This window comes from Carlito syrichta, unplaced genomic scaffold, assembly GCF_000164805.1.
Source record: "Carlito syrichta isolate Samal-C Ts95f unplaced genomic scaffold, Tarsius_syrichta-2.0.1 Scaffold315800, whole genome shotgun sequence".
NCBI classification, from domain to species: Eukaryota; Metazoa; Chordata; class Mammalia; order Primates; family Tarsiidae; genus Carlito; species Carlito syrichta.
In genome coordinates, this window is record NW_007259896.1 from 211,360 (window position 1) to 219,327 (window position 7,968).

The 7,968-nt window shown below is 45.5% G+C and overlaps 1 protein-coding gene across 1 annotated transcript in view; it reads left to right on the top strand.

Moving 5' to 3' along the window:
* Positions 1 to 2,912: 2,912 nt before the first annotated feature.
* Positions 2,913 to 7,968, top strand: part of LOC103275846 (M-phase phosphoprotein 8) — an 18,907-nt gene continuing 13,851 nt past the window's right edge. The window contains exon 1 of the mRNA XM_008073247.2: positions 2,913 to 2,992. The gene's annotated coding sequence lies outside the window, so the exon portion shown is untranslated. The remainder of the gene's footprint in view (positions 2,993 to 7,968) is intronic.

A 7,968-nucleotide genomic window follows, 5' to 3' on the forward strand; every position in this document is an offset into this window, starting at 1 on the left:
TCAGCCTTCCAAGTAGCTGGAACTACAGGCGCACGCTACCACGCCCAGCTAATTTTTTTATTTTTATTGTAGAGATGAGTTCTCGCTGCCCAGGTGGGTCTTGAACCCGCGGGCTCAGGCAATCCACTCACCTTAGCCTCCCAAAGGCGCAGGATTGCAGGCTGAACCACCGAGTCCGGCTTGGTTTGGCCTTAACAACAGACACTTGCTTTAATCTATCTAGCTACATTTTTTTTTTTTTTTTTGAGTTAGAGTCTCATTCTGGCCCACGCTGGAGGAGTGCAGTGGCATGCTCGTGGCCACCCCAACGTTGACCTGCTGGGCTCAGGTGATCCTTCTGCCTCAGCCTTCCAAGTAGCCAGAACTACAGACGTGCGCTACCATGCTCGGCTAATTTTTTGATATATTGTAGAGTCGAGGTCTCACCAAGTTGCCCAGGCTGGTCTCAAACCCCTAAGGGAAAACAACTAATATGTGGGGGATTAATCAAAGAGGTCTTAAAAAGGCTCTTGCTCCCAACTGAGATAGCAGTGGTGCATGTAAACGGTCACTAAAAGGGAAACACCCTGGAGGCTATAGGAAATAGGCTTGCAGACAAAGGGTGCTCTAGAAGAAGAGGTCAGACTCTTTTTAGTCTAATTCCCCACATCCCTAAAGTGGTACTGAGACCCCAGTTCACTAGAGAAGAAGAGAAAGAAATAAGCTAGGAGCTATTCAGAATGAGTATGAATAATAGTTCCTCCCTGATGGAAGGAAGATCATTAGCAAACCCATAAATGAGGTAATTGATGACGTGCTACAGAAGAGGAGGCACTGGGGTCCCCAAGCCATGTGAGATATATTAAAAATCTATGGGCTGGGCGCGGTGGCTCATACCTATAATCCCAGCACTTTGGGGGGCCAAGGTGAGAGGATTGCCTGAACCCACGGGTTTGAGACCAGCCTGAGCAACATGGTGAGACCTCATCTCTACAATAAATAAAAAAATTAGCTGGGCGTGGTAGAATGCACCTGTACTTCCAGCTACTTGGAAGGTTGAGGCAGAAGGATCTCCTGAGCCCAGCAGGTTGACGCTGGGATGGCTGTGAGTATGCCACTGCACTCCAGCCTGGGGACAGAGTGAGATTCCAACTCAAAAAAATTTTTTTTTGTTTAAAGAATTAAACCTCAAATATTCCTGAGCCAACCTCAGGTCCCCAAGATCATAACAATCCTCCTAATGATCCCAAAAGAGTAACTATAATTGAAGTTAAGGATTTAAAGCAATCCCTTAAAATTGAGACAGGATATGGGATGTAAATGCCTGGGTTGAATGGATTAAATTTTTTGTGTATGTCGGTAACAAAAAAAATTGCTACACATGCAGGGCAGCCACAGGTGCAGGTGGTTCTATTTCCTCTTGAATGTGATACAGACCCTCCAGGGATAAGTTGCATGATGGCTCTATAACAAGACAAGGATGCATGGGGAAATGAAACCTGCAAGAACTTGTCATTGCTCTTTCTTGCATTACAGAGGTCAGATGGGAGGGCAATTCTTTCTCTGTAGGCACAATGAATTACTCCTCTTGCCTCTCAAGGCAGGGTGAAGAGTTTGATAAACCCGTAGGAGATCTGTACCCATATCTTTTTTTTTTTTGAGTTGGAGTCTCACTCTGTCGCCCAGACTGGAGTGCAGTGGCCGCGCCCGGCCACCACAGCCTCGACCTGCTGGGCTCCGACCTGCTGGGCTCCGGCGATCCTTCCACCTCAGCCTTCCAAGTAGCCGGAATTACAGGCATGCGCTACCACACCTGACTGATTTTTGATTTATTGTAGAGATGAGGTCTTCCTGCCCAGGCGGGTCTTGAACCCACGGGCTCAGGCAATCCACTCACCTCAGCCTCCCAAAGGCGCGGGATTACAGGCTGAGCCACCGAGCCCGGCTGTACCCAGAATTTATAACGGAAATTTTCCTAATTTTCTTCTTTTGGGGATTATTTCTTATGTTAGGTCTAGTACTTTGCCAATTTTCTTTCTACTTTTTCTTTAGTTAAAAGCATCAAGGGCTGGGCATGGTGGCTTACGCTTGTAATACCAGCACTTTGGGAGGCTGAGTTGAGAAGATTGTTTGAGTCCAGGGGTTTGAGACCAGCCTGGGCAACATAGGTAGACCTCGTCTCTACAAAAAAAAAATTAGCTGAGTGTGATGGCATGTATCTGTAGTTCTAGCTACTTGGGAAGCTGAGGTGGAAGGATTGCCTGAGCCCAGGAGGTCAAGGCTGAGGTGGCCATGATTGTGCCACTGCACTCCAGCCTGGGCAACAAAGTAAGACCTCAACTCAAAATTTAAAAAAAAAACAAAACCCATCAGGTACGATTGTGCCAGGTACACAGGTAGTCCATGGGCATCCTGGTTTTTACCGTCAGCACCAGAAGCCATTTCGGTATGAGCTTCAGGATCCATTTGTAGACAATCTTGTGTCTTTACGGGTAGGACAGATGGTGTGAGCAGGATCACCAGGGATTGCTGTCTTCAGTAGGCCTTTGTCACAGTTGGAGGTCAATGGTTCAGAACACCTGCTTCATGCTGGACATCCAGTGTGAGCAGCCAATAGAAAGACCAGTTGAAACAATTTGTAGTAAATGTGGCCATGCTTTATAACCAAGGCAGATAGGAGTGAAAAATTAAGAAAACACTTCTTTAACACTAACCCAGACTTTCTTTTGAATGGACTCAATTTGCGACTTATACTTACCATGGGTTTTAACTTTTTCACTAGCATTTAAGGAAATCAAAAATGCATTTGGTTTATTTAAATTAACTCCAGAAGAAAAAAATGATGTTCCTGAGAATACTCGAAAAAGAGAAGACACACCTCTGGATTGTAAAACCACAGAAGATCCCGCAGCTAAGGAAAACAAGCAGCCGCTCAAAGAGAGGAGAAGCACGAGGGACGAGACTGACACTTGGGCCTACATTGCCGCGGAAGGGGCACAGGAGGTGCTGGACGGTACGTGCCAGGCAGATGAGAACTGGGGTGAGTTGGAGTCGTCCTCTGGAGTTTCAGGGCAGTGTGCCACATCATTTCACGTGGTTCATCTCTGCCCCTGTAATTCTGATCTCAAGATTGGAAAACAGTGGCATAGAATATTTTATTTGGAGCTCCTGAATAAATAACACTTTATATCGAATTCCTGGGTCTGTGGCTTTTTCTTTTTTTTGAGTTGGAGTCTCCCTCTGTCGCCCAGGCCCACTTGAGACCAGCCCAAGTGATGACACTCACGGCTACCCCAGCGTCGACCTGCTGGGCTTTGGCGATCCTTCTGCCTCAGGCTTCCAAGTAGCCGAAACTACAGGTGTGTGCTACCATGCCCGACTCATTTTTTTTATTTATTGTAGAGATGAGGTCTCGCCAAGTTCCCGGGGCTGGTCTCAAACTTGTGGGCTCAGGCAGTCCACTCGCCACGGCCTCCCAAAGTGCTGGGATTATAGGCTGAGCCACCGATCCTGGCTGTCTGTGACTTCTAAATGGGTCAGACAGGTTTTGCTGAGTTCCTGTAATGTGCTCTCAGCCCCTGGAGACATAATAAAGATTTCTAATTTTCTGCCTTGCCTACTCGTCCCTGGCAGCCTCCTGTGTGTCTTCCTAGATTTCTTTCAGAGAATTTTCAAATGGAGTTGCCTGTATCCTGCCCTTTTAGGTTTGCAGCAAGTGACATTAGATGATGTTGTAAGTGCTATCCCCAGCACACACACTGGTTAAGAAGGGGAGGGCCTCACGTAGGAGCAAGCACAGCCGCTGTGGGAGGAGCAGGAGAAAGCGCATGAGTCGTGTGTACCGGACCAAGCGCATGAGTTGTGTGTATGTTTGTCTGTACTTGTGAATCTGAGTTAACGGGATGTGTGACAGCTAAGAGGGTCTGGGAGACCCTCTCTCTGCAGAGCAAACAGATTCTGATATTGCAGTACAGCGTTCTTAGGGTGTGTCCCTGAGTTTGTGCAAAAGAGGAGTGATTCTCAGGACCAGCAGGCAAGGAGGAGGACCGAGGCTGCCCCGAGAGCAGACGGCCAGACCGCAGCTAGCAGCAGGAAAGGCTGAGCAGTGGAGAGCAGATACCGTAGGGGTACCAGGAAAGCCAAGAGTGCGTTTGCTTGAAAAGATGGATATGACCGGGCTTGGTGGCTCAGCCTGTAATCCCAGCACTTGGGGAGACTGAGGCAAGTAAATTGCTTGAGTCTGCCTGTTTGAGACCAGCCCTGGCAACTTGGCGAGACCTCATCTCTATAATAAATAAAAAATTAGCCAGGCATGGTAGCACGCACCTCTAATTCTGGCTACTTGGAAGACTGAGGTGGAAGGATCACCAGAGCCTAGTGGGTTGACGCTGGGGTGGCCATGATGTGCCACTGCACTCCAGCCTAGGCAATGGAGTGAGACTCCAACTCAAAAAAAAAAGGACAGACAAAACAGACAAACCTCTGACACAGTTCATTGACGACAAAAGGGCGAAGTCTTCAAAGACATCTCAAAGTGGAAAAAGACATGATGGCAGACTGTACAGATTAAAAAGATAAACATTCTGTGAGCAGTTTCTCACCAATAGCTATGAAAAATGGTTAGGTGCAGAGGCACCTGGAGTTCAGGTACTCGGGAGGCTGAGGCAGGAGGATTGCCCAAGGGGTTTGAGGCTGCAGTGAGCTATGACCACATCACTGCATTACCTGGTCTAAAACAAATTTTTTATTTTTATTTTATTTTATTTTTTGAGTTGGAGTCTCACTCTGTTGCCCAGACTGGAATGCAGTGGCCGCTCCTGGCCACCGCAGCCTCAACCTGCTGGGCTCCGGCGATCCTTCCGCCTCAGCCTTCCGAGTAGCTGGAACTACAGGCGCGCGCTACCACGCCCGGCTCATTTTGATTTACTGTAGAGATGAAGTCTCGCCAAGTTGCCCAGGCGGGTCTCGATAAAACAAATTTTTTAAAAATTTTTTTGGAAACAGTGACATGGGAAAATTCCTGGAAAACTATAACTTAGCATTACTGACTCAAGAAAAATAGGAAGTCCGAATAGTCTTATAACTATTAACAGACATGACATATTCATTGAAATGGCTTTATAGATTTAACACCAAGCCCAGATGGTTTTCTCAAACCAAGGGCTACAAAACTTATAAAAATCTTCCTAAAAATAGACAAAGAGTGCTAAGTTATTCTGTGAGACCATTAGAACTTCATTACCAAAACCAGACAAAAGTCATATAAGAGAAAAATGAAAGGCTAAAGTTATAAATTTAGATGTACTCCGGGTGCAGTTCCTCACGCACTTTGGGAGACCAAGGTTAGAGGACTGCTTGAGCCCAGGAGTTTCAAGACCAGCCTGGGAAACACAGCAAGACCCCATCTCTTTTTTTTTTTTTTTTTTGAGTTGGAGTCTCACTCTGTCACCCAGGCTATAGTGCAGTCTCACTCTCGGCCATTCCAGCTTTGACCTGCTAGGCTCCAGCAATCCTTCCGCCTCAGCTTTCCAGGTAGCGGGAACTACAGGTGCACACTACCATGCCCGGCTAATTTTTTATTTATTGTAGAGACAGGGTCTTGCCAAGTTGCCCAGGCTGGTGTCAAACTCGCGGGGTCAGGCAATCCATTCGCCTTGGCCTCCCAAAGTGCTGGGTTTACAGGCTGAGCCACCAAGCCCGGCCAAAATCCCATCTCTTAAGAAAAAAAGAAAAATTCAGATGCAAAAATCCCAAACAAAATATTAGCAAATTTAACCTAGCTTGTTTAAAAAAAAAAAATTCCTCTTGAAGTTGGGGTTTTCCTTAGAACTGGAAAGGGAAAATTTGGTTTAATAGCATTCTTGATTTTTAAAAAACTGGCAGGATATGGTGGCTCACACCTGTGATTCTGCACTTTGGGAGGCCAACGCGAGAGGATTGTCTGAGGCCAGGAATTTGAGACCAGCCTCAACAACAGAGTCAACTCCATTGGTACAAAAAATTTAAAGATTAGTTGGGCATGGTGGCATGTGCCTATAGTCCCAGCTTCTCAGGAGGCTGAGGCAGGAGGATCTTCAGAGCCCAGGAGTTCAAGGCTGCTGTGCGCCGTGATCCTTTTCCAGCCTGGGTGACAGAGCAAGACCCTGTCTAAAACTAAAAACTAAAAACTAGCAAATAGTGAATGAAGGGAGCTTTCTGAACTGATGAAGAGTATCAGATCTTTGGCAACATAGGCTATAATGGTGAAACCAGAAACATTTGTTTTACATCAATACAAGGATGCTTTCTGCCACTACTTGCATTTAACCTTATACTAAGGTCTACCCGGTACACTAAGACAAAGAAAAACAAAAGGTGTAAGCATTTGAAAGGAGAAAAAAACCTGTCGTCATCAGATGGTATGATCTATGTAAAAAACCCAAATCTACAAATAAATTATTAGAAATATTGAAATCTTAGTAAGGTGACTGGATATGTTTCCTATGTACAAAAATCAAGTGTATTTTCCATGTACAGTATTCATGTCTGTATACATTTCTGCATAAATGATGTACTTTAAAAAGATACAATTTTCAGTAGCTACACATTTAAAAGATTGGTAAGAGTATTTTTCTTAAAAGAAAATACAAGGCCTGTATGGAGAAAATTTAAAACATTTCTTGAGAGTTTAACTAGAGTTTTATGTATATGCCATTTTTATTCCAACATAGTTTCAGAAATTTGACATTCTCTTTAAACTGGTACTTCTAATGAAAAATCCCAACATCGGCCAGACATGGTGGCTCACACTTGTCATCCTAGTACTTTGGAAGACTGAGGCAAGAGATTTGTTGAACTCAGGAGTTCAAAACCAGCCCTGGCAACACAGTAAGACCTCGTCTCTACAATACATTTAATGTAAGAAGAAAAATTAAAAATTCCAGCATGGTTTCTCATGGAATTTGCAAATACTGATTCTAAAATTTCTGTGGAACACTCAAGAAAAGCCAATGCCAATTATCCCAGTAGCAATCAGAACCTACTATATTAAACTGTAGTGATCAATACCATGTTTACTTGGCACAGAGAGGTAGATTAATTAGCACAGCAGAATAGAGACATGTAAGGAGGTGAGCTCAGCTCTACCTCACTGGTGACAGGACTGTCAGTTATTCATGGAAAAAGCCTGAACATGACAGTCAGATTCTGGTGGGGTGAGGCATTACCTGTAAAGAGGATATCTAGAGTCCAGGTATTCAGAGATTGAGGACATCTTTCTGACCTGGGAAAAAGTTTCTTTTTTTTTTGAGTTGGAGTCTCACTCTTTCGCCCAGACTGAAGTGCAGTGGCCGCTCCCGGCCACCGCAGCCTCGAACTGCTGGGGCTCCAGCGATCCTTCCGCCTCAGCCTTTCGAGTAGCCAAAATTACAGGCACGTGCTACCATGCCCGGCTGATTTTTTTTTTTTTTTAAATTTACTGTAGAGATGTGGTCTCGCTGCCCAGGCGGGTCTCGAACCCGCGGGCTCAGGCAATCCACTCACCTCAGCCTCCCAAAGGCGCCGGATTACAGGCTGAGCCACCGAGCCCGGCTTGGAAAAAGTTTCTTAAACGACACAAAATATGAAGGAAAAGAGCAGTGAAGTGGATGGTAGAGTTCCATTCATCAAAGCCACCAATAAAAAAGGAGAAAAGTTAGTATCCAAAAGATAGAACTCGTGCAGTTTGAATAAAACTCATCAACTATTAGAACAAACTGTATATTTGTTAGGGGTGTATTGTGTTTATGGCAAAGCTACTTTGAAAAAGAAGGTGCTCGAGAGGTGTAGACAGTGGCACACAGTGGCCTCCTTGCGTGTACAGGCACTGAGTGCCCCCAGTGGTTTCTCTCTCTCTCTCACTAGCTCTTGTCTCTTATTAAAAATTAAGAGAAGCCGGGCTCGGTGGCTCAGCCTGTAATCCTGCGCCTTTGGGAGGCTGAGGTGAGTGGATTGCCTGAGCCCGCAGGTTCG